The sequence below is a fragment of the Dermacentor albipictus genome, chromosome 10 (assembly GCF_038994185.2).
Source record: "Dermacentor albipictus isolate Rhodes 1998 colony chromosome 10, USDA_Dalb.pri_finalv2, whole genome shotgun sequence".
In the NCBI taxonomy this organism is placed as follows: Eukaryota; Metazoa; Arthropoda; class Arachnida; order Ixodida; family Ixodidae; genus Dermacentor; species Dermacentor albipictus.
Window position 1 is genome coordinate 95,475,021 of NC_091830.1, and position 27,540 is coordinate 95,502,560.

General features: G+C 44.8%; 1 protein-coding gene and 1 long non-coding RNA gene across 2 annotated transcripts in view; both read right to left on the reverse strand.

Annotated features, from left to right (window-relative positions):
* The window catches only part of LOC135921438 (acetylcholinesterase-like), a 145,589-nt gene that overhangs the window by 33,933 nt on the left and 84,116 nt on the right, over positions 1 to 27,540 (reverse strand). The gene's annotated exons all lie outside the window — the stretch shown is intronic.
* On the reverse strand, positions 24,341 to 26,417 carry LOC135921445 (uncharacterized). The gene is made up of 3 exons (XR_010570548.2): positions 26,325 to 26,417; positions 25,347 to 25,485; positions 24,341 to 24,453 (listed from the first exon to the last, which is right to left on the reverse strand). It is a non-coding gene; the product is annotated as an uncharacterized lncRNA (long non-coding RNA).

Below are 27,540 nucleotides of genomic sequence, written 5' to 3' on the forward strand. Positions count from 1 at the left end.
ATTCCTGATTAATAAGAATATAGCTGGTAACATACAGGAATTCTATAGCATTAACGAGAGGGCGGCAGGTCTTGTTGTGAAACTTAATAAGAGGTACAAAATGAAGATTGTACAGGTCTACGCCCCTACATCCAGTCATGATGACCAGGAAGTCGAAAGCTTCTATGAAGACGTGGAATCTGCGATGGGTAGAGTGAAAACTAAATACACTATACTAATGGGTGACTTTAATGCCAAGGTAGGCAAAAAGCAGGCTGGAGACAAGGCAGTGGGGGAATATGGCATAGGCAATAGGAATATCAGGGGGGAGTTATTAGTAGAGTTTGCGGAACAGAATAATATGAGGATAATGAATACCTTCTTCCGCAAGCGGGATAGCCGAAAGTGGACGTGGAGGGGCCCGAACGGCGAGACTAGATATGAAATAGACTTTATACTCTGCGCTAACCCTGGCATCATAAAAGATGTGGACGTGCTCGGCAACGTGCGCTGCAGTGACCACAGGATGGTAAGAACTCGAATTAGCCGAGACCTGAGAAGGGAACAGAAGAAACTGGTACATAAGAAGCCGATCAATGAGTTAGCGGTAAGAGGGAAAATAGAGCAATTCCAGATCAAGCTACAGAACAGGTATTCGGCTTTAACTCAGAAAGAGGACCTTAGTGTTGAAGCAATGAACGACAATCTTGTGGACATCATTAAGGAGTGTGCAATGGAAGTCGGTGGTAACTCCGTTAGGCAGGATACCAGTAAACTATCGCAGGAGACGAAAGATCCGATCAAGAAACGCCAATGTATGAAAGCCTCTAACCCTACAGCTAGAATCGAACTGGCAGAACTTTGGAAGTTAATCAACAAGCGTAAGACAGCTGACATAAGGAAGTATAATATGGATAGAATTGAACATGCTCTCAGGAACGGAGAAAGCCTAAAAGCAGTGAAGAAGAAACTAGGAATTGGCAAGAATCAGATGTATGCGTTAAGAGACAAAGCCGGCAATATCATTACTAATATGGATGAGATAGTACAAGTGGCTGAGGAGTTCTATAGAGATTTATACAGTACCAGTGCCACCCACGACGATAATGGAAGAGAAAATAGTCTAGAGGAATTCGAGATCCCACAGGTAACGCCGGAAGAAGTAAAGAAAGCCTTGGGAGATATGCAAAGGGGGAAGGCAGCTGGGTAGGATCAGGTAACAGCAGATTTGTTGAAGGATGGTGGGCAGATTGTTCTAGAGAAACTGGCCACCCTGTATACGCAATGCCTCATGACTTCGACCGTACCCGAATCTTGGAAAAATGCTAACATAATCCTAATCTATAAGAAGGGGACGCCAAAGACTTGAAAAATTATAGACCGATCAGCTTACTGTCCGTTGCCTACAAACTATTTACAAAGGTTATCGCAAATAGAATCAGGAACACCTTAGACTTCTGTCAAGCAAAGGACCAGGCAGGATTCCGTAAAGGCTACTCAACAATAGATCATATTCACACTATCAATCAGCTGATAGAGAAATGTGCGGAATATAACCAACCCTTATATATAGCTTTCATTGATTACGAGAAAGCATTTGATTCTGTCGAGACCTCAGCAGTCATGGAGGCATTACGGAATCAGGGTGTAGACGAGCCGTATGTAAAAATACTGAAAGATATCTATAGCGGCTCCACAGCCACCGTACTCCTCCATAAAGAAAGCAACAAAATCCCAATAAAGAAAGGCGTCAGACAGGGAGATACGATCTCTCCAATGCTATTCACAGCGTGTTTACAGGAGGTATTCAGAGACTTGGATTGGGATGAATTGGGGATAAAAGTTAATGGAGAATACCTTAGTAACTTGCGATTCGCTGATGATATTGCCTTGCTTAGTAACTCAGGGGACCAACTGCAATGCATGCTCACTGACCTGGAGAGGCAAAGCAGAAGAGTGGGTCTAAAAATTAATCTGCAGAAAACTAAAGTAACGTTTAACAGTCTCGGAAGAGAAGAGAAGTTTACAATAGGCAGCGAGGCACTGGAAGTCGTAAGGGAATACATCTACTTAGGGCAGGTAGTGACTGCGGATCCGGATCATGAGACAGAAATAATCAGAAGAATAAGAATGGGCTGGGGTGCGTTTGGCAGGCATTCTCAGATCATGAACAGCAGGTTGCCATTATCCCTCAAGAGAAAAGTGTATAATAGCTGCGTCTTAACAGTACTCACCTACGGGGCAGAAACCTGGAGGCTTACGAAAAGGGTTCTACTCAAATTGAGGACGACGCAACGAGCTATAGAAAGAAGAATGATAGGTGTAACGTTAAGGGATAAGAAAAGAGCAGATTGGGTGAGGGAACAAACGCGAATTAATGATATCTTAGTTGAAATCAAGAAAAAGAAATGGGCATGGGCAGGACATGTAATGAGGAGGGAAGATAACCGATGGTCATTAAGGGTTACGGACTGAATTCCAAGGTAAGGGAAGCGTAGCAGCGGGCGGCAGAAAGTTAGATGGGCGGATGAGATTAAGAAGTTTGCAGGGACGGCATGGCCGCAATTAGTACATGACCGGGGTTGTTGGAGAAATATGGGAGAGGCCTTTGCCCTGCAGTGGGCGTAACCAGGCTGATGATGATGATGATGAAATGATAAGCATTAGAAGAAATCAACTCTTCATGTTCCACTCTTCGATAGCATTCTCGCAGATTAAAGGTTGAAGTCGCGTACAATAAGTGTAGCGAGTCACTACGAACACCAAACACTTGAAAATATGAGACCTAAAAGGCAGAGAGTTCCCGAAAAAGTGTGTTAATAGAGCTTCTGAGTTTCCCGGAAGCGAAGTGAAAGAGTTATTTTAATGGCGAAAGTTTAAATAATTCAGCTTTAAATGCAGCGTTTAAATGCGGAATTAACGTTTCCTCCGCATATTTTGCTACTTTTGGTAGTAAGCCCTAACTGTCATTGTTTGCGCGAAACGAGGTAAAATGTGTGTTTATCAAGCGCTACGTCTATTGCGTGCGTAATCTATTAAAGCCAACATTCTGCGTGTTTGGAAAAGACATATTTTTCCATCCACGGAAAGAGATTGTTTTTTTGACGAAATATTACAGATGCGTAGCGCGGCAAATGAAACCAAAGCGACCGTTAAAATACTAGCAAATTATTTTAACCGTACTGTCACGGAAACTGAAAATTAACATTTGTTTAGCAGTCTTCCAAAATGTGTATGGGCATGCTTAAAATGAAAGGGTTTCCTTGTTTTAAGTTTCGGTTAAAATAATACTTTATGCCTGCTTGTTTTTATCCCAACTAAACTGTGCATCTGGGTATGGGGAAGTACAACGACAGCTAACACTAACAATATATACCGACTTCAAGGAAAGCGATTGGCTTCGTAGCTAAGGTTGCCCCCTATGCACACAACACCTAATTGTTTAAAAGGGTTACTATTGTCTAACATAACCAATTTTACGAGCGTTATCTAGAAATAAGGCATAATGAACCACTCTTTGATAACGATCATGCATCTTTGGGCATTTTTCACCTGGAAACGAATGCTATTTGTTACTCTACTCTTCACCGTCAACACTCGATCATTACAGTTTGCAGCAACAAATGTGGGCGACAAACGTTACGGTTCACTGTTCCACACTTATTAATAAATTAACCCAGAAAATTAACAATTGAACAGTGTAGTACGAGTCAGAATGGGGAAGCACTGTCATCGCCAAATGAGATGTCAAGGTGATTGCGGCGTTATGCAACGTGTCATACTGTATTAAAGTATGTGTAGGAATTATAGCCATTCATGAATATTGATTTGTATTGTGTAAAACCGTCTCAGCTATACTTTAGTGTCTTCTAGAATTTTCGAAAGCGTTTCTGGGTCGCATTATTTCTTCTGCATTTGCACTTACATTGGTGTTCACGTGTTTCCTTTCGTGTCGCCGGAGATCTCGAGCCTGTATTCGCAACTGCTTCATCGCGAGTGCGGGGGTAAGAGACGCGTCAATTACTTTCCCTGCGCGAAGTGTACAAACCATGGCTGACTGATTGCAGAACCGTTTGCTGTAGCTTAAATGAGGCATCGTGTAAGCGCTGTCCAAACCTGCAGAATGTTTCCGTATATGTTTCGGTATATGTATATGCCAGTACACCTTTGTCACACCCAATGGCTCGGCCTTCGGCGGTGCATAAGACATTCCCGACCCGTTAACTACCGGTTTTGAAAAGATTTCTCCGATGTCAGAGGAATGCTGAAGCCGCTTTAAAGCTGATGGATGCACCTCCGTGCGTACGCTACTTGTGGTTTTACGGTAGGATATGAGACCTGTTTTTTTTTCCTACACACGATTTAAGTGCTGTTCAAATTCGTCGAAAAATGTCTCGTATACCTAAGCATGTTCATGGCCGCACACGCACGAGAAATTCTGATACTATGATATTAGAACCACTGAGAAATAATGCTGTATTGTGCTACCTGTCGCGATCAGCAAACGCCGTCTATGGCGCTTGAACCAATCGAGTATTAATCATGTAATATTCACGAGAGGGGCTTTGACTAACACTACTGACACACTTCGCGCTGACTTTACAGTGAGAACCCCCAAAAATATAACATGGAAAAATCTCTAACATCTGTCTAAGTATTCATCCGCCGGATATACATGCAGAGATGATGTTGTCCCCTTGGTAAGCTTAAACACTTGCTAGTTTCCTTATACCTGTCTCACGGACGTAATTGGAGAACTTCATGCATGAATGTACGTTGGCACTGTGCAATTCATGACCTAATAATGGTACGAGAATTTAACCGCAGCAAGTTCCGAAGCGCGTTGTCGAAACGTGCTTGCTCAGAGGGGGCAAAAGTCAGAAGTTCGAACCTTCGGGTTTTTTTTTTTTTGATCTCAAGGTCGTAAGCTCGAATTTACCTCGTCTAGTGCACTAGATCTCCAGGCCTGCAGGGGCGTCTGACACCGCTAAAAATGGAGATAGCCGGTGGGGCTATACTAATCCAGGTACAACCAAATTACAAAGGCCCACTAAGCTTCTACAAAAAGCACTACTTCACCAGAACAGGAATTCACCTCCCTGGTGCAGTATTTGCCCACTACCTCCCTCATGACTCCTTCGATGAAACAATGGGCTTGAATACCCAGCAGCTGCGGAGCACCTCAACATGGCGGCGGTCAGACCTGTAACGCAGCAGAGGGTATTAAGAGTCTGGAGCCGGACAGGTCGCCCATAGAAACTGACCATGGCAATGTTTACCACACGAAATCTTTCGAGTGAACCTAGCTTAGCAGGACTATTTGAGGAACTATCAGGCACTGTTTGGGATATCATACACCTTATTGAACCAAAAGATCACATCGCTTATATAGTGATTACTAATGGACACGTCCTCTACTATAGAGGAATTCTTGATAAGAAGCACTGCGGAGTAGGATAACTGATCCATAAGGACATAAGGTGGAACATCTACGAATTCTGCAGAATTAAAGAGAGGCTAGCGGTAATGGTAACAAAACTTATTAACAGGTATAAATTAAAGCTGGTACAAGCCTACGCTCCAACCAACAGTCATGATGATGACGGAATAGATATATTTTATGAAAATGTTAAATTAGCGATAAAATAAGTGAAAACTCAGTATACTCTAGTACTTCAATGCAAAAGTCGAGAAAAAGGAGGCTCGTGAACAAGCATTTGGCAGCTACGGCGCTGATTCTAGGAACACTAGAGGAGAAATCCTGGTGAAATTCACGGAAGGCAATAAGCTGCGGATAATGATCACCTTCTTCAGGAAGCGTAGCAACAGAAAGTGGACCTGAAAAAGCCCTAATGGTGAAACAAGAACTGAAATTGATTTCATTATTTCTGCAGGATGTAGGATGTAGATGTAGTGCAGGATGTAGAAGTGTTAGAGTAAAGTGCAGTGATCATAGGTTAGGTGTAGGATGTACCTTAATTTGAAGAGTGAAAGATTAAAATTGGTCGACAAGGAACAGGACAACCTAGACGCAATAAAGGTGAAAGCAGATCAATTCAGGCGGGTACTTGGTAACAAATATGCAGCCTTAGAACAGGAGAGATGACGACGACATACAGGCAATGAAATAAGCCGTAACTGGGCTGCCTTCAGAAGCAGCAATTGAAATGGATGGTAACGCATCAGGATAACCAATAGGTAAGCTCGTTCAAGTAATAAAGGACCTAAGGAAGAAATGACATCGAATGAAAGTGTCCAACTCAAGAGATAGAATTCACTGGACTGGCAAAACTGATCAACGAGGAGAAACTAAGGCATATTAGAAATTATAACACTAGAAAAATTGACGAAGGACTACAAATTGACGCAGCATGAAATCAAGCAGAAGAAAACTTGGCCCAGGACAAGCCAAGATGTATGCACTGAAAGATAAGCAGGGTTATTTCATCAGGAATTTCGAACATATTGTAAAAGCAGCAGAAGAATTCCATGCACACATGTACAGCACCCAGAGCTACGTAGCTCTGGGTGCTGTACATATGTACGGTACCTGCATACCTGCTGTACATGTATACATGTGTACGACACCTCCATTCGAAGCAGTAATGAACAGGTTATAGAGATTCCTTCTATAACTAACGATGAAATTAGGAGGGCCTTGCAAGACATGAAACACTAAAAAGCGGCTAGAGAACATGGAATAACAGCCGATATAATCGAAGATGGAAGAGAAATCATGCTTGAAAAGCTGGCGCCCCTCTATACGAACTGTCTCATGACTTCAAGGGTCGAAGAGAACTGGAAGAATGCCAACATTATACTAATCAACAAAAAGGGCGATGTTAAAGAAGTGAACAATAATAGGCCAATTAGCTTACATGCATTGTATAAAATATTAAACAAGATAATTTTCAATAGAATAAGGGCAACCCTGCAAATCAGTCAACCACGATAACAGGCTGGCTTCACTAAGGGATACTCTACAATGGATCACATCCATGTGATCAATCAGGTAATCGAAAAATCTGCAGAGTAGGCTCAACCTATCTGTATAGCATTCATAGATTACGAAAAAGCATTTGATTCAGTACAGGTGCCATCAGTATTATAGGCATTACGCAATCAAGGAGTACAGACCGGATACATAAATATCTTGGAAAACATCTACAGAGATTCCACGGCTACCTTAATTGTCGACAAGAAAAGTAGGAAAATAGCTATAAAAAAGAGGACAGACAAGGAGACACAATCGATCCAATGCTATTCACTGCATGGTTGGAAGAAGTATTCAAGCTATTAAACTGGGGAAGGCTTAATAGTAAGGATCAACAGCGAATATCTCAGCGGCCTTCGGTTTGCAGATCACTTTGTCCTGTTCAGCCACACTGGGGACAAGTTACGACAAAAGATTCAGGATCTTAACAGAGAGAGTGTAAGAGTAGAGTTGAAGATCATTATGCGAAAAATAAAGATAATGATCAATACCCTGGCAAAGCAACAAGAGTTCAGGATGGCCGGCCAGCCTCTAGGGTCTGGGAAGGGACACACCGTTTACCTAGGTGAATAACTCACAGGAAACCTTGGTGACCAGAAGGAAATACACAGAAGAATAAAAATGGGTTGCATACGGAAGAGATTTTCACATCCTAAAGAAGGTGTTTAATGAGTGCATACTACCGGTGCTAACATAAGAGACAGACTTGGAGTCTGAAAAGAATCTCGGGAACAAGTTAAGGAGCGCGCAAAGAGCGAAGCAACGAAGAATGTTAGGCGTAACGTTAAGAGAAAGGAAAATAGCGTTGTGGATCAGAGAGAAAACGGGATAGCCGATATTATAATTGACATTAACAGGAAAAAATGAAGCTGGGCATGTCATGTAATGCGTAGGTTAGATAACCGGTGGACCATTCGGGTTACAGAATGGGTGCTAAGAGATAGAAGACGCAGCCGAGGACCGCAGACGACTAGGTGGGATGACATAATTACAAAATTTGCAGGCGCTACTTGAAATCGGTTGGCGAAGGAGAGGGGTAATTGGAGATCGCAGGGATAGGCCTTCGTCCTGCAGCGGATTTAAAGTAGGCTGATGATGATGATCGTGGTGATGATGATACCTTGCTCATGTATTCTTAATGGTCATGATGTTCTGTGACGAAGCCCCTTATGGCCCCTTTCTTTTCCATGTATCAAGGAGTATCGAATTCACCTCGTGACAAAAGTCCCAGCTGTACCCCCGCCCCTCTTTTCCACACACAAAAAAGCAAAACTGAATTCCGCGTTTTCACTTGGCAAAACTGTAACGTCATTATTCGGCACGTCGTAGTAAGCAACTGCGGATTATTTTGACCGACTTGCGTTTTTTGACGTGCACTGAATAGACGATACAGAGGTGTTTTTGTATTTAGCCCTCTTCGAAGTACAACCGCTGCGGGTAGGGGTTTGATCCTGGTACCTTGGGCTTAGCAGCGCACCGCCATAGCCACTACGTCGCCATGGCGGGTGAGTCAGTTATCTTTAGTCTACCCTCGTCATTGTGATAAAAGGAAGCTTGATTTCAATTAAAAGATACTAACCTTGCTCGTCGATGTTTCATCGGTTAGAAGTGCCTCATGTTTGATTCATTACAATGCGGGAACATTGGCAAGCCATTTTTTTATCCGTTAGTAGAATGGCATGCACCTTTCGCAGCGACTGGCGCGGAACTCCTGCGTCTTGTTGAAGCGGCGGTATTCTATCAGCATCATAATAGGTGCGCTGGTGGTGTTCGGTGGCCACTTTCGGATTTTCAGCAATGCGGGAGCGCTGTTGGAAGCAAAGTACGTTCCTAGCGAGAGGGCTGCGGGAGAATAAATTAAGTGAATGCACTAGTAATGCATAATTAGTGCCTTTAAATGTGCTGCTCACGAACGGTCGATGTTGCCTACAGATAAATGTGATTTTTTTCCGATAGCTCACCCTAATGCTTTGAACTTAGAATAAGGGATAAAAATATATAGTGAGTAAGCAACATAGATAGCTCGAAAGCAACGGCCTTGGCACCTACATTAGTTGCAATATTGTTACGTGGGAGGATGCTGACGAGATGCTATACAAAAGTGTATTTACACATCAGTAACCAGTAACATCAGTAGCCGCTAATCATAACCGTCGTCTTCTCCCCATTGGCTTCTCCGTCATTGAACAGCGGGAATACTGGTCCGTAGCAACATTTTCAAGAGGTGGAGTGAATGAGGCTATCGGATATTGTGACAAATAGCCAGTAGCGGCTCTTCAAGCTCAAGTTCAAGTTCTAGTTCAAGTTCTTGCAGTCGGCAGACTGTGTGGAGAAAGTTTTGTGGGTGATAGTCTCTTGGCGTGAAAAGCTAAACAAGAGATGACAGGCTACTGCTGGTTTAGTCATGCAACGGTACCAACAAGCTCGAGTGCAGACCCTTTTGAGGTGACGGTCATTTGTGTTGTCTCTCAGCGATGATGTGAGGTGCGTCCCAGTACAGGCCGGCATCGGAGACAGTCGACGTAGACAGTTAAAAAGAGATCATCGAGCGAAAGTATGGGAACGCCGCTAAAGCCGTCTGCAAGGAGGCACTGCGATGGGGTTGCGGCTTCCGGCGACGAATAAAAGCTCAGAAAAGCCCATATTATCTCGTTATTTTGACTCTCTGCGTGCGCAAATTTGTAAAAAATACAATGTCCTATTGGAAAATTTTGTTTAAATTCAAACAGGGCTATGCAGGAATAAAACAGGGTTAACATAGACCTGCTCGGCAAGAAACAGTTATAAACAGGACCTGTGTGCACCCAGGGAGGTCTGAACGGAGTCCGGTTTTGCACGCAAACACGTTTAGACTGGACCCTCTGACACAAAAATAGCTCTAATCTGGGGTGAGGTTCACACGCAAACAGGTTCAAACTGGGCCCTCCGACACAGAAACAGGTCTAAAATTTGGCTTGTTTAGCACACAAAAGCTTTAAAAAAGACCCTCTGACAAAGGAACAACTGTGCTTAGATTTAGGTGCACGTTAAAGAACCCCAAGTGGTCCAAATTTCCGGAGTCCTCCACTACGGCGGGCCTGATAATTGGATCGTGGTTTTGGCACGTGAAACCTCATAATTTAATTTATTTTTAGCACGGACATTCTTACATTGAGCACAGACACGTTCAGAACAAAGCAAATCAAGGCACCATAGCAACATCGTCCGATACGTGGAGGGCACTACTCCTGAACAGCACGCACACGCAGAACGACACACAAGAACAAGCCCGTTCGTAGCAATTGCTACAAAGGAAACCGATACGGGTTCCTCGAAAAAAAAAAGCCTCAGGGTTGAAGAAAAATTCGTCCTGGTCTGGGACTCGAACCTGGGACCACCGCCTTTCCGGGGCAGCCGCTCTACCATCTCAGCTAACCAGGCGGCTAGTAGATGGCAGGGCGAAGTCGAATTTGTCGACAACACACGAAGCAAAGGTAAGTGTTTGACGTAGTAGTTCCGCGGAAATCCGCAAGGTGGAGAGAAGTAATCGAGTCCCAGGAGTCACTGCCACAAGGACATCACCGGTGAAATTACAGAGTATATTATTTTCCCGTCTATAGCTTCTACGTGAGCGTGCTGTATTAATTCCGGCAGATGTGGCAGTTTATCGTGTGTACGCTGTGCCGATAGAAGGTGCTTTTGGTGCTTAAATTATCGCAAAATTCTTGGAAGAGCGTAATGTAGCTCGTAGTATTTCTCGTGTGGTGCGCCGATGTCGATTATTGTAGTGATGGCCCGTTCGTGGTTCCTTTGTTCTCGGCTCGGGCAATCTCGCATCGGATCACAGTGCACGGAAGCATTTGCTGAAAGTTGTCCTATCACGTTCAGTAGTTGATCCGTTCAACAATGTTTACGCCGAAAGGACCGTCGGTGCAGTCGATGTCCCGGCACCTCCGACGCGAAGGAGCACTTGCCGAGCATATTACGCCTGGAAAGATAAGCCCGGCGCTTGCACGCATTCGTGTAGTCTATAGTTCGGTGAGTGTGCGCTGTTATAAGGATCACAAGATGATTTATAAAGTGACTAAAATGGTAAATGTGCTTTTCGAATGTTCGTTCTTCATGTCACACTGCAGATTTAGCGAACAATTTCATGAAAATTGCTCTTAGACGTGTTCATGTTGCCAAGAGCTTTATCTAGCATTTGTTTGCTTTTTTTCTACGAATCATGCTAGCACACCTGACTACTCCATATGAATGGGCACAAAGATTCAAGCAGGGAAATTTACAGTTTTTGTACATAATCTCCCAGCAAGAAATCGCATAGACATTTCTAGAAGTATGTAGATGTGTCGTCGTCCCAGCTAATGGCTGCGCGTGATGGCACCCGATTGCTTTGCCTAGCGCATGGCCAGATTTTTAGCTTGTATGCAAATTCTTCTATTTAAAAAGTGTCTGACAACGCTCTATACCCTGCTATGGTTTGCTGCGCGTTTTCGAGTATTTCTAAAGGTTTCCGATTTTGTAGAGAAGCCAAGATTACCACAGCAATGTTTGATTTTAAACGAAAAAAACCGCTTTTATTAAATCTCTAGAAATTCAGGTGGTCTGTTGCATTTTGAGCGTATCGTCATCTGGGACAGTGCTTTGTTCCACAGCATAAGCAAATTAGGTTTCGGAACGCTTTTCATGTGCTAAGGCATTTTCTTTATAGTGTAATTCACTTTTCGCTTTATACAAGTGTGCGTTTGTGTGATGTTTTTGATAGTAGATCAATTGTGCTGGACGTCTATTTATATGTAAATAACTAGCTGTTATATATATATATATATATATATATATATATATATATATATATATATATATATATATATATATATATACATATATATTTATATATATATATATATATATATATATATATCAGATATTTGTACAACCATATGCAGCTTCATGTAGGCCTAGGATTGTTGTACGAAACTTTTCAGAATGTAACGTGCTCTTGTGATGATATGACAAGTTCACTTGGCAGTTTCAGCAGGGATTACAATAGATTGAACATTTATCATTGCATAGGGATTTCATGATTTTCGTGAGCCAGAGGCATCTCTACACCATATATGACCCTGCAGCCTGAACAGTACGGAAAATCATAGGATCTGCACGCTGGGACAAGGCGTGGACAAAGCGATCACTGCCACCTACGGGAGTTGTAGTTGTTGTTGACATAATTCATACAGAACAACTCTCCTGAATTTTTCCAGAATTTTCAAATTTGAGCTCATTCCACAATTTTACGAATGTCGCATTAGAATGAGAACGAAGATAAGTAGGCCAAGATCTTTTAAACCAGTTAAGACATGGGTTGATTGGTAAAATGCACGCAAAAATTAATTGTAATGGTATTTTTGCTGCTTTTAGAGCGCAGCTCTTTGGCGTCCGTTCCTGGGTTTCGCGTCGTCGTCGTCGTCGTTGTCGTCGGCCTCGTAACCAGCTCGCCGACGAATCTGCTGCTCCGCCGCCGCGCATGCGCGCTGTCGGCTCTCCGGGCGAGGGAGGATGATGGAAGGGAGGAGGAGAGACTGTGGAGGAGGGCTGGCTACACAAATGGCTCTTTGGCGTCCGTTCCTGGGTTTCGCGTCGTCGTCGGCGTCGTCGTCGGCGTTGTCGTCGGCCTCGTAACCAGCTCGCCGACGAATCTGCTCCGCCGCCGCGCATGCGCGCTGTCGGCTCTCCGGGCGAGGGAGGATGATGGAAGGGAGGAGGAGAGACTGTGGAGGAGGGCTGGCTACACAAATGGCTCTTTGGCGTCCGTTCCTGGGTTTCGCGTCGTCGTCGGCGTTATCGTCGGCCTCGTAACCAGCTCCGCCCCCCTTTCATCCCCCCAGCGCTAGCAGCGACCGACTGATATCGCTTTCGTGAGTCCGCTACCGCACTCACGAAAGACGTTGTGCACTTCCTGCAACTCGCATTAACCGTCCATCGATCCACACCGATGTTAGTAGTGGGGGACTTTAATGTTGACATAAAGACAAACAGCAATTTCCTAACACTTATGCGGGAGAACATCCCGTTCCTCTCGCTCGTAACGCGTCCCACGGCTGTGACAACCTCGCGAGGCACTTGTATAGATCTCGTCTTTGAGAATCAAGCATTGGTGTACCAAGTCGAACATATATCAGTCTATTTCTCCGACCACAAAGCTTCCTTCATGACTGTCAAGAACTGTTAGTGGAGTCTTTGTTAAAGGAATACGTGTGAAAAATAAAAAAAAATTCTGTAATAGCGCATACATGTGTTGCTCGATTTCTTTGCCTCAATCTATCGAAAAGGTGAAACAGCTTATTTGCTGCGCTCAAATTTCGCATTAGGAAGTAACGTAATCGTCGGTAATTTTTTTTATCAGCAACTGTAAATGTCTAACGAATACATTATAGGAGGTTTTGCTTTAGGGAAAATTGTTCATATAAATACATCATGCAGGCTAAATCGGCAGCAGCAAAAGTACTGAGAAAGCGCTCTGCGAACTAGAAGCAATGTTAGTATCTGGTGTGTAAAGTTGACTGCTGCTTTGTGTGCAGCACGTCAAGTTAAATATAGGTCTATAAAGTTTGTACGTGACCAACAATGCAGGTACTGAGAGAAAGCTTTGAAAATAATGTGTGCTGAAACATGAATTTTTTTGTCTGCAGGATCCTTCCAAAATATAAAGTGCACATGCTCGCAGATATGATAATGTACAACACCTTTGCAGTAGGTGTCATATTCATAACTTTCAGTCGGTCTGCTTGAATCGTATATTTAGAATTGGGCCCTTCTTCAATTTAATCAGTTTAAGGAGCCACCTCTGAGTTTATATTTGGAGGATATTGCATATATGCCTGACTGTATGTATCCCTACTTGTATATATTCCTTTTGTCTATGCTAAGAAGCCAACAAACACTGATACCAAGTACAACATAGGGGAAATTACTTGTGCTTAGTAAATGAAATAAGGAAACGACAAATTAATGGAAATTAAAGTGGATGAAAAAACAATTTGCCGCAGGTGGGGACCGAACCCACAACCTTCGCATTTCGCGTGCGATGCTCTACCAATTGAGCTACCGCGGCGCCGTTTTCCCATCTACTCTCTTGTGTATTTATGTGTCCTAGTAGAACCCTCGGAGTGTTAACCAGTGCCACCATTCACAGACCTTGGCGGTGGACGTGGAACGTCTTTTTTGCCGCAGGCGTCACGAGAACGTGATCTTTTAGGGTGAAGGCAACTGGTCAATAAACCCACATATGCTACCTGAAGGCAACAATGTTGCCGGATTCGAGACCCTCGTTATGTAATAACGAGAAGAAAGGGGATTAACCGAGGGGCCCGATTTTTATAGACGATTATATAGCGCTCGTTTCTCCCCTGGCGGAGCGATTTCATCTCCAGCGGGGGTTTCCGTCGCCGCTTCCCTTCACGGTCGCGCCCGCGTTCAGTTCGCGCTGCGCGCGAAACGTCTCTTGTTTGCGACGGCACCTCTTCGGATGACCGGAAATTATTATTGTGTTGTTAACTGTCACGACAGCAATGTAAACATGAAAAGGTTGATGCCACCAGTGAAATTCTGCCGATTCACAAGAAAATGGTACGAAAGAAGCAGACGACAGACATGGATTACTGCGGTGCGCCGAGCGAAGTAAACATCTGGCAAACGAAGCGAGCTCGTTCATTGATCCCTCCTGAGTGTATGATGGTTTCTATATGTAGTTAAAGTTGTGTGCGCATGTCGTACTTGTGCTATGCAGCGCTATATCTTGTTTATTTCCGCACAGTATCGATAGAAGTCCGTTGTCGCCATCAGAGACAACACGGATTTGTAGCAAACCTAATGTGAGAAACTGCAAAAATGACTTTAGCTCGTTGGTGCTGTATGTATGTGCCGCATCGTATGTGCTGACGATTTTTCCGGCGGCACATACGATGTCGTTTCCAATTACCTGTTCAGCGTCCCTTACATGGTTAAGCAGACGCTGCCCTTTCGCCGCATTGCAGCCATAAAAATATTCGTGAAGCGTACCGATCTTCTTAAAGGCAAATATAGCGTGTGCAGCTTGTTTCACACTAGGGGGAAAACTCGGAACGTATTGCGTCGCGATGCGGCAAGCAATGAGTCGTGCGGCGGCAGCAGCTCGAGCAGGCGCACAGGCCTGAGGGGCAGTGTCGTGATCTGCGTCGTCTGCTACGGCGGCGCGCGCTGGCCGCATTTTCAGGAAGCGTGGTACTGTCAGGGGCAGTGCACCGATTTCATCGGTACTGCGGGAACTGAGCTGATATTCTTTACTAAACATTGTGCGTCGCCACACTCTGATCCTTCATTGGCGATAATGGAGTTCCACAAACTTCTTTTGACAATATTGGTTCATTTGTTCTTTCGAAGGGCCGGAGTACTGAGCGTGTGCACGTATATTTCTTCACTGTGTGTGCTACCGTAATGAGCAGCGACAAAACGCACCAAGATGTGCGCGCAACGTGCTCAGTCTTTGTTTGACTCGAAAGGAAAACAAAGCACTCAACAATGGGAGTCGAACACGGTGAAACAAACGGACACGATTAAATGAACGTTTTAGATTCAGACAATGAGCTGGAAGTGATTTTTCTCGATAATCATTCGCTACACCAGACAGACCCTGCCCGCCGGTGGGGAATTGGACACGTCACGCTCGGAACTTCAGTTAGTATCTCGTCATGTCCCCAGCGGCAGCGATGACAGCGCTCATCCTGGAAGGCAGTGAAGTGTAGAATGACTTGATCAGGGATGTGTTCATTCGCTGCACGTCTCAGTCACTGACGATGGTGGATCGAAGCCTATCCTCGGGCGACTGATAGAGGGGATGTTGCGCCAGCGATACTTTCAACGAGCCCCAGACATTTTAAATGATGTTGGCGCCCGGGGATTGAGGCGGCCGCTCCAAGAGAGTGACTGCGCGCTCTTCTAGCAGTTCTTGCACAGCACGAGCAGTGTGGATCGGCGTCCTATCGTGTTAGAATATATAGTCGCCTTCCAGAAACGGGCCCTCAAGAATGTATGGAATCAGTACGTCGTCTATGACTGCCATGCGGCGATGAACTTACATTCGAGGCGTATCAGTGGGCGTCGCGCAACGCTTAGCAAAGAATACCGGCTCCTTTCACGCAGTAACGATGTGATCAGCGCCCTGCACCTGACAGTAGAACGTTTCTCGACAATGCGGCCAGCGTGCGCCGCCGTAGCAGACGACGCCGTTCAAGATCCCGCCCCTCGAGCATCTGCGCGAGCTGCTGCGCTTCGAGTTTTCCCCTAAATGTGAGAGAGACTGTACACCGCCCTTCGAAAGAAATGTCCACGCGCACACACCGCGCGCGGCGCGAAACGTGCGCAAACACGCGCAGTGCAGGAGGCAATCAAGGCGGCGCGAACGAGAGATGGGAGAGGGGTACCACCGGCTAATAGAATTTTGCTCCGCATGCGGCGCTCTCAACGCCGGCGCAGCAGCGCCGCTCTCGGTGCCGTTCTTGTCTATTAGTCATATCATAAGAAGCCAACAAACACTGACACCAAGTACAACATAGGGGAAGATACTTGTGCTTAGTAAATGAAATAAAGAAACGATAAATTAATGGAAATTAAAGTGGATGAAAAAACAACTTGCCGCAGGTGGGGACTGAACCCACGACCTTCGCATTTCGCGTGCGATGCTCTACCAATTGAGCTAAGCCCAAGTAATTTCCCCTATGTTGTACTTGGTGTCAGTGTTTGTTGGCTTCTTATGATATGACTAATAAAAATCGGGCCCCTCGGTTAACCCACTTTCTTCTCGTTTTGACTATACTGTGGCATATAATTTTTTCGGGACTGTCTTGCGAGGCACGCATATCCTTTTATATCTCCCTATGTGTTGCCGGAAGTGAGCTGAAGGGCTTTGGTTACGTTTATTATTACACTTTCTTGTAGACTTCCAAAAACCATGCCTGCACAGATTCTGTGTTCCTAATTATATTTCCCTAAGTAGACATAATTGTGTAGTATACTTGTTCTTTCTTTTTTTTTGGGGGGGGGGGGCAGGGGGGGATGTATTCCTGTAATAGCACAGACAACTGGAACTTAAAAAAAGTCACAAAAGGTGGCTTCGGAGTGCTCGAAGCTCGGAATTCAACATTCTGACGCCTAAAGCACTACGAGAAATGTAACGTTTTTAATAGCTTTGATTTTATTAGATGGCTACCAGATGCTTAGTCGCATTTGAGAGACTATGTTTTCATCGGCAAGAAACAGGTGAAAGCACTAGCACCTATATCAGTTTCGGAGCACTCGCGCAAAGAATATTCGTGTACACGTCACCAAGTGGTTCATGAACGGAATAGACCATGGTCTTCATGACAGGATGACCAATCTGTCTCGGCGCAGCAGTAGAATTTCTGCGGTGACAAAGCGTTCCAGAGGGTCGCATCGGTCCGTAAAACACTGTCCTCGGAAATGCGCAGCATCTTTAACCAAAGAAAAGCTGAGAAGGCAACTGGCGTCCATCTGAAAAAGCAGACGAAGCGAGCGACAGATCACAAGGCAGCGATTTTTACGCACTAACTGCACACGAAGAGCGATTCAATGTAGAGGCGGGTAGTCGTTGAGACTCTCGAGTAAGTCGCTAGAGCTTTCCTTCACTCAAGTTGCATTTCCCGTGGAGGCCGATTTGTGAAGTGAATAAGCGCCCTCAAAGAGCATTTTTAGTGGAGGGTCGAGCCGAAGTGCATTTGTGAATGCCTGGGTTAGCCTCTTGTCAGAGAAAAAAAAACGGTTGTGCTTATTGAAAACGATAGAAACCGCACGCTTCCTGCAAAATATTGCTTCAGCATGTTTTTGAAGGATCTGGCAGTTTTTCTTCAAGAAACGTCATTTTAATTGTAAACAAAGAAGGCGCAATTCATCCAAGTATTATATGACTTTTCTTTTGCTTCTTATTCGCTCCTAAACCGGAAATCATATGTGCAACTCTTAGATGCTAAAACAAAGATTTTTGTGTTTATCACTGTTCGGCATTTGAAACATAGTGCGACTTAGCGGCTGTCAAAGTTCTTGGTGGTTTTCACCTATCTTGCCTTCCTGTCGATGGAAGTGAAATCTATGTGGTTCCGCGTAGCAGAAAAAAAGGGGAATCTCGCCAATACAAAAAAGCGTATACAATAATTGCTCATAACATCAGTGATCATCTTGCATGTAGGCCGGAACTATCGAGTTTTTCTTACTTTCTGTTGTCTTCCAAATGCTAGCTGCTGTGCTTGTTATCTCTTCGTCTATAAAATTTAGCCTGGGGCCGTATTCTGTAACGGTTCCTTTGGGAACCGGTTCCTTTTGGCTGTTACGTCGGGATTACGTAACTCGGAGAAAGAGTGGAACGGGGCGGCGTGAGGGGAACCAATCAACGAGCGGCGGTCTGCCGGAAGATCACGTCATCATTTTTGTTTGTACTTGGGGGACGGTATAGCAATTAAAGGATGTTGCTGGTTTGATAAAAAAACATTGGTTTCTACAGAACACTTGCAAATACATTTTCAGTAATAAATGTGAGCTTGCGGCGCAGACCGCTACTGGGAGTTGTAAGTTTATTTGTGTTGTTTTCTTATTTAGTCGCTAGGTGGTGTGCCATACGCTATGCAAACAAGTTGCCTCGCTTTGTTTACGTTTTGGACTTGCCAGTTTGCGCGCCCCGGATCAAAAACGATGTCCTCGCAGAAGGTTAGGCTGCTGGGTCCTCATGCTTCAGCGAGGCAACGCGATATACTCGTGTCATTTGTTGAAGAGCACCCCTACCTTGCGAAGGCGTCGTGTGTGCTGGGTCAACAGCTGACGGCGGCGCGCAAGGAGGAGTTCTCGCAGCAAGTGATTGCCTTGCTGAACGCTGAGGGCCCGGCAGTGAAAACTGCAGCCCAATGGCGCGGCGTGTGGAAGAAAGACGTGTATAACGCCCGCCGTGATGCAGCCAGGTAAGCACACTCGTTGACGGAGCTTTTGCGCACCATTTTCTAACAAACGTGTTAATCACAGAGGAACCGGAGGAAGCAGCCTGCCCGGACCGCGAGGGCGGGCGAGCGCCATCGGAGTCTGCCCGCCGTTCTTTGAGCCCGACGAAGAGGTGAACATCAGGCGCATGGGTTTCAATAGGTCAACGCCAAGTCGACGTGCTGTCGCGATTCGCTCAGTCACCGCCGTTATGGCTGATGTGTGGTCGCGCGCTCGTGTTGCCGCTCAGAAGATGGCCCGAGCTTGAGCGGAAATCGTCAAGCTATTTACTATCGCTTGCGTCAAGTAAGGTCGACATTTTTGTTTAATACCTTTCATCAGTATTTCAGTCTACTCATTCAAACATTAGGGTGGTTAATAGAGTTGATTTTCCGGTCGGAGCCGGCGAAATGTCTGAGGTTGTATTTAGTGTGACGAGCATCGAGTGATTAATACAGAGTTTGAAACGAACAAAAGTGTGTGGTCCGGATGATATCCCTACATCATTCCTTATAAATTGCTCGGGCATCTTTGTACTTCTGTCGCTTATTTTAAAATTTCTTAAATAACAGCGTTGTTCCTGGTGATTGGAAACTAGCGCGAGTGGTGCCAATTCATAAGAGTGGACAGAGGAACAGAGTTGAGAATTACGGACCAGTATCCTTAACTAGCATTTTATGTATGTAAGGTTATGGCACATGTGTATACCTGCATCATGTCTCATCTTGATAACAATAACCTTCTTCATCCTAGTCAGCATGGGTTTCGGCAGGGTTTTTCGTGTACGACACAATTGGTTGCATTCACTCATGAGCTAGTCTCAGCAGTCGACAAGAAACAAATTGTTCATTGTATATTTCTGTATTTCAAAAAAGCTTTTGACGTCGTTACGCATAGTCTACTGATCGCTAAACTTTTACTTTACAAATTGGATGAGAAGGTTATCGCATGTATTGCCGAGTATCTTCGCTCAAGACAGATGTCTGTGGCTCTCAACGGATGTTCCTCTGAATACGTACCTGTGACTTCTGGGGTTCCCCAGAAGTCACATTCATGGCACCACTTCAGGCATTACATCATCATTTACAGCATGGTTTCCAAAAAGGATTTTCTTGCGAAACCGAACTACTAGAATTCACGTCAGACTTGCACTCTCATATGAACAGTAATAAACAAATTGACTGCATCTTTTTGGATTTCTCGAAAGCATTCGATCGTGTAGCCCATAGTCACCCGATATCAAAGCTCTCAGCAATTAAACTCAACTCACTAACCCTATCATGGATTCGTAATTTTCTTACTAATCGCGAACAGTTCACTGTTGTTGCTAACTTTTCCTCTGGCCTCTTTGACGTCACCTCTGGTGTACCTCAAGGCAGTTTACTTGGGCCTCTTCTCTTTTTAATTTACATTAACGACTTGCCGAACAATATATCATCTTCTGTACGATTATTATTTCACAGATTTGTTCACACAGTTGGCCTAACCTTATCAAACCTGAAAGAAGCATCCTCGACGTCACAACGACTGAACAATCAGTTCAGCTACACCCGAATTTATGGCAACACACAACGCTTTTAATTTTTCAACTTTGCCCTGTGCGGTCCGTTTATGGAACGCACTACCAGATACCATTGCATGCCAATCTAAACACACTGCATTTCGCAATCTGCTAAGCAATCAATATGCCGTTTCAATCGTCTAAACACGTCATGTCTTTTGTAATTTACTTGCATTTTTTTCTACAAGTTAAAGAATTTCAGCGCTCCCAATTTTTTTACAATACTTACTACTGTATAACATGTAAAAACGTTTACAATGTTATTATGCTATTATGTTGTTGTTTACCATTTATTGTTATTGCTCTACATATTGTATTTGCTAATGTATTAATTTTCCATGTTCTGTGTGCACTCCTTTCATTATGCTGATGTTTATTTCTTTCCCGATTCCATACTAATATGTTACCGTATTTCCCCCTTACACTATGACTATGCCTTCTCGAAGGCCTGTAAGGTACACGTAAATAAATAAATATTTAGAATGTTTGCAGATGACTGTATAGTATATAAGGTCATCAACAGCGAATCTGACCAACAAGCACTACAATATGATTTGGATTTGATTGCCACATGGTGTGAAAAATGGAAAATGTCACTGAATGAGCAAAAGAGTGTCCACGTCACCTTTACCGGGAAGCACTCATATGACAGCAATCGTAACACTATAAATAATGCTACTCTTGAACAAGTGTGAGAATATAAATACTTAGGTGTATTTTTTTCTGCTGATCTAAGGTGGAACAGACACGTTACTCATGTTAGGAACAAGGCTGTCGGAGCATTAGGTTTCTTGAAACGTATCTTTAGTAGCTTGCCACAGAAACTTAGGGAGCAACTGTATTTCACACATGTGCGCAGTACACTAGAGTATGCGTGTGTTTGCTGGGATCCATATACTACAGAACTTGTAGATAAACGAGAAAAAGTGCAGAACAGGGCAGTTCGGTTTGTCCTTGGCAATTATGACAGGATGCTTAGCATGACAGAAAGCAAAAAGGCATTAAATTGGCATCTTCTCGAACACCGTCGCCGAAACCTCAGATTAAAATTTCTTCATAACATATACCACTCTAATGCGGGGATAGCCAGGTAATTGTATTTTCAGCCGCCCACATGTTTCTCAAAGGCGAGATGACAAATTAAAAATATGTGAAATTCCTTTTGACGCTCTATTGTATGAATTATGAAAAGTCATTTTTTCAGCTTTCATTATTGATTGAATGAGCAAACACGACTGTAATAATAAAGATAAAGCTTTGTGCCAAATATGGCACACCATGAAGATGGCTGAGCGCTCTTGCTGCCATGGGCGGAAAACAAACCTTCAGGGACGGTGGTCTTTTTAGTGCGATGTGGGGAATGAAATGAAACAGTTGTTTGCTGCGTTCAGGCACAGATGAATGTTGCACTTCCTCTATCTTACCAACGACTTGTTTGTGCAAGGTGGCCGCTTACATTGTTTCTTCTCGTCAAATTCAATTTGGCCAGTGGCCGACTTCGTCAGATCGGTCGTCTTTGGGTGGCATTGCGGCCGCTGGTCCCTGTGCTTTTTTGACTTGAACCTGGAATTCGATGTCCTGACTAGAAGTCCTTCCTGGTCGCTAGTTGGGTAGGCACTTGTTATGCGAGGTAAGGCATTCTGCAATTTCTGCTTTTAAATGAGCCAGCGGTAGTACTTGTCTCCTCCTAAGCTGCTCCTGCACCCTCCTGTACAAGACCCATGCTGTTACTACCAATAAGTCTAGCATAGGCGTAAAAATTCGAACGTGCCATTTCTTCGACCTCTGATATGTATGCAGTAAAGTCCTAACAGTGAGTGCAGCACGTCAACACCACCCATGTGCCTGTTATGGACCTTTACTACACTGGGGCAATCAATTTCGCGATACATCTTGGCGGAGGTAAACCAGCGCTTAGTCTTTTGGACTGGATCTCTCCCAACAAAGCTCGGCAGAAATGTCACTGCGCAGTTATCGTATCAACGCACACACGATAACTCCACGTCATGTATCGCGTTTGTGAGTGCCTCTGAAGCACCACGTCCTTTACATTTCAGTTCCTTTTCGCTTTTCAGGCGGCTGTTTGGTAGACAATTCGCCCTTACCGTACCGATCGTCAAAATTCCATCTTGTGATAGAGTGACCTGCAACTTCGGGCTATTGAACAGATGGCAGCACGTTACCATATTTTGTATTTCAGTTTCATACTGTGCCAAATATGGCACACACCGATTTCGGTTTCTCTGCTGTAGTTGCAGGCAAAATTGAGAAAACTAGTAACTGCCTTGAATTGACGAGACCATAAAATATGCCAAAATAATTTTTCTATGCTTCTGCGGTCGAAATTTTCAGAGAAAAAAAAACCAATTGCTCGTGTTTGCCCCCTCCAAGTTTCACGTTGCATCCCAAAATCTACTTCACCTCTGTTTTGCGTATCGCTCAAGAGATGGCAGCACTTGCCCATAATAAGTGCGCATAACTATGAGATTTACTCTGATGGTATCACATTCTCAACTGGGAATCTCACACACGCGAAAAAGAATGGTAACTGGTATGTGCCAAATATGGGACGCCATGCAATAGAAGGTTAAAAGCGACGCTTTCCGCTACTCTTTCTATGTTCGTACTATAAGAGATTGAAATACTCTACCACCTGACACTGTATTTGTTCAAATGATGATTTCTTCCATGCTTTATTAATGTAATTTTGAGTGTTCATTTATATGAGTTGTACCCTCCCTGCTGTAATGCCTGAATGGCGAAGCAGGTACCCAGTGAATAAAATAAAGAAATGTTTCATTGTCATGATTTTGTTTATAATGTGTTATAGCGTAGTTGCACCTTGTTAAGCAGCAATTATGAGCATTATGTGAAATCATGCGTGCAAGAAATGCAATGTTGAAGCAACTCTTGAGTTTAAACAAAGCAGTAGTAAGCATGAGTGTCTGCTATTTAAAGAAATCCTGCTCCAAAAAGTGCTTGGCATGTCTCGTTTGTTGCTATATGTTTCAATATGTGCTATACAGATTGCTTTGAACGACATTTCAGTTGCTGTGCAACTTGTGCTGTGCTTGTGTGTCACACATGAACAGACACCTTCAGCTTTGGAACAATGCATACTGCACAGTAAAATAGGCATCGCAAAGCAATATTCAACTATGCAAGATTGGTTGCCATTCACTTTGGAAATAACCTTTATTTAAAGAAAATTCCCTGGCAAGACAGTATTCAAAAGCACAGTGAACAAAGCAAAGGAGTAACATAATGGCACATGGCTATTTGTCACTGCATGTGTATCTGTCATGCTCGAAATAGACAAATCATGTGCTTTTCACTACCGCAGTATGCAGCATACTACGATTAGCCACATGTGAGCACACGCAATGTGTTATGTTGAAGTGCACGGCCTATTTACTTCATGAAAAGAAAAATAAAACATGTTCCACCAGCACATGTCTCCGCCTCATTTGTCAGCGAATGCGCCGGCGCACACTTTGCAGGTAGGCAATGCGCAGATTTCTGGGCAGCCGAAACACACCAACTATGGATTCGCCCACCGCACGGCCTCATTGAAACAAAGCTCGAGAAGGCTGTACAGGGTGCGCCTGGGCTGGCCGCTGTGCGCTGTCGTCATGTGCACCGTCATCATCTGGGTCGTCTGGCAGAGGCACGCCTGCTGCAAGGCAGAGGTTATGCAGCGCTGCACAAGCTGCAACAATAGTGGCTGCTTTCTGAGGCGAGTAGTGGAGCACCCGACACATCTGCAGGCATCGGAAGCGGCTCTTGACGACTCCTATGCACCGCTCAAAGGCATTTCGCATTGATGCGTGTGCCTCATTATAGCGCCCCTCTGCCGTGAGGCGATTTGGGTGACCAGGCACAGGAGTCATGATCCATGGCGCTAGCCGGTACCCAGAGTCCCCTGTAAAGTGTTGCATGTTAGTGAACGAAATGGATACATTAAGGCGCAATGCAAGAACACAGTCTACGCCAGGGCCCTTTTACAACAGTAGCGGGTCTTGGATTTATTGTTGCAATATCTATCAAACATTGACCTTCCCGGAAAGTTGTAAAGAAAGTTCAACTCATTTTAAAGAAAAGCCCTATTTCACCTGTTGTCTTGGCTGCAAATCTCTATCTCAGGTTAAGTTGGACATGTAATATTTATTTCATACTCGTGGTTTTCTGCTCCGTTCATCCCATTTGCCCCTCCCTAAATGTACATCTTCCACTAAAACTTATTAGCTCTTCTCTCTTCAGAAGTGTTATTTTATAAAACACTTCTAATGTCTACTCTCGAATATGCTGCCAGTATCTGGGATCCTTGCTCTACCTTTCGTACCTCTTCTCATGAAGGTACCCAAAATCGAGCTACCCGTTTGATCCTTTCTAATCACTCCAGCACCACATGTCGCTGCAACAAAAAAAAATTCCTTTGTTCCAAGGACAGTGACCAGGGACCAGGTCCCCGAGTCCATTGTCACCAACCCTTTTCCACCATACTTGAAAACTGCCATTTCGACGTGTTCTGTAGAATTCCACCCCTGCCTGTAGCGCTCCACTTGGCATTCAGTGTATTGAAATTAATAAATAAACAGCATAACATGTCAGCTGTTGTATACATGCTGGTACAAATATCTGCCTTTTAAGAGAGACTTGTTTCTCTCGATAGTCGCTGCAGGTTCATTAGGTACCGCTGCATTCACAACACATTTCTAGCAAATCACGCTTTCTTAAAGTTTGCTAGGATGCAAAACTATTTGACTGTGTATGTTTTACATGTGAGAGAAGCACTGCTACTTCAGGTGCACTTACCAAGCAAGACTTCTCCATGAAGTAACAGGCCACGAGTGAGGCGGCGGCGAAATGTAGAATGCCTCCAGACGAATGAATCGTGGCACGATCCCGGAAACCGTGGGTCAATTTCCAGGATATTCAGCTTCGCGTCGCACACCTCATAAGGGAAAGCAAAGAGAAGGTGTCAGTGCCACTGCAACAAATATGTGGCACAACCTTTTGCTTACAACACTACTTGCCAAACAGTTACTGTTCAGTCAGTGAACACAATTACAGAAAAGGAGATATCAACATACGCAGTAGGCAGTTGAACTAATGATCAGCATGATAACAGTGTCATCTTAACCTACAAATGCAATGTTGGCATGTGTTCACATGCTCATGTATGGTGTGCGGTAACAACACAATGCGGAAAATAATTCCTTTGGTTTCTTCCGTCCATATTGTATAAGATTCTGCTAAAGAGTGAACCTATGTTTTTTTTTTTTCAGACAAAGGGCCTATTACAAGCGAAAGAACGCGGAAACAGCATGTGCCGTATTGACAGCTAGAGCAAATGGGTGTCCACACATTCTCATTCTCCCTCACACCATTTTCATTGATGGGATGCTCCTTTTCGCGTTTACAGTCTGTTGGTCACAATGCTTTAGTTTTACGTCAAATAAGAATCACAAGGGCTCGTCTTCTGTTAGGATCGCTCGCAGACGAAGACTCCCTTCACTGCTACGGCGTCTATTCCGGTTTAAGTCGCGCGTAATGTGTTTACATTGTAGCATCGAAAAGGCTATTCAACTGTGATTGGAGAGCACTGAAAAAGTGCGGCCGTGTTCTATGCAAAGATCAAAGTCGTCATTACACATACAACACAAACGCTACTTTCTCTAATAGGAACGCAAGTATTGCCGGCAATTGATGAAAAATAACGAAACGAAGTTTTTTACAACGTGCACTCGCGCAAACACATATCGAAAATATTTGTCAATGAACAATACTCACGACCATGCAGTTGAGGGTGTAATACCCTTTACGGCTCCAGTACGATTCCGTTTCGCCGTGGCCGAGCTTCTTAGGGCGAACGATGGCTATCAGCTCCCGTCCACACATCCTAGAACTCCTGGAATTTTTCCACGGCTAAGAAAGCCTTCCTTGACGGCGGCTTTCTGTTGCGCCGTGGATGGGAATCTAACCCATCCTTTTTCCTTGCCCACAACCGTAATGGCCTTGGCGACGGCTGTAATGATCCGGCTGACCGAAGGCTACGACAGTGCAATCGCTTCTTCATTCCCGACGCACTGTTGAAAGCTCCCGGTGGCAAAAAACCGCAGCGCGCACAGCACTTTCATCGTAGTGTCGACACCACGCAATCTTTGAGGTCCGAGATCTCCTTCCAGCTCATCGCAAAGACGTCGCACTATGTCTTTGGAGAGACTAAAATGCCTTCGAAACTCTTCTTCGGCCATGCCGAACGCGTCGCGTCGTTGCCTCTCGTCGCGTCGTTGTCTTTCGGCACTCGCCAGCAGCACAACCAAGGGAGCCGCCATTGCCGTCTCTGTCTCGTCTCGTCTAGGTGCCGGCTCGTCAGCTGGCGCGAGATTAGCCGGCAGCCGCGGTTGCCCTAGCAACTCTCGTCATCATGCTCGCCCCCGCGCGCGACTCTCAAACGAACCACTTCTCCGCGGTTCCGCTCCTAGCAGGGAACCGGTTCCTTTCCAGAAGAGTGGCAACCTGTGTGACGTCATCAAAATTTGTCGTCCCGCCCACCAGGGATGACGACATCGAAGCGCCGACCAATGGCAACAGCCGAAAGGAACCGGTTCCCAAAGGAACCGCTACAGAATACGGCCCCTGGTACGTTTTTCTAGTGCTTTTAGAGCGCAGCTCTTTGGCGTCCATTCCTGGATTTCGCGTCGTCGTCGGCGTTGTCGTCGGCCTCGTAACCAGCTCCGTCCCCCTTTCATCCCCCCAGCGCTAGCAGCGACCGACTGATACCGCTGGATGCCGCTGACGCCGCTAGAGAGTCAAGATAACGTGACTGCATAGAACACCGTCGCCGCCATGCAGAAAGAGGAGGAAAGGGTCCCCCCCCCCCCTGTTCTTGTGTGGCGGATAGGGTGCTCTTCAGTTGCCGACGCGCCGGTTATTTCTTGTAGGCCCCAACACGTCGACGAATACGTGACCACCTTCCCACGGCTAGACCTGGTTCTTAGCTCTG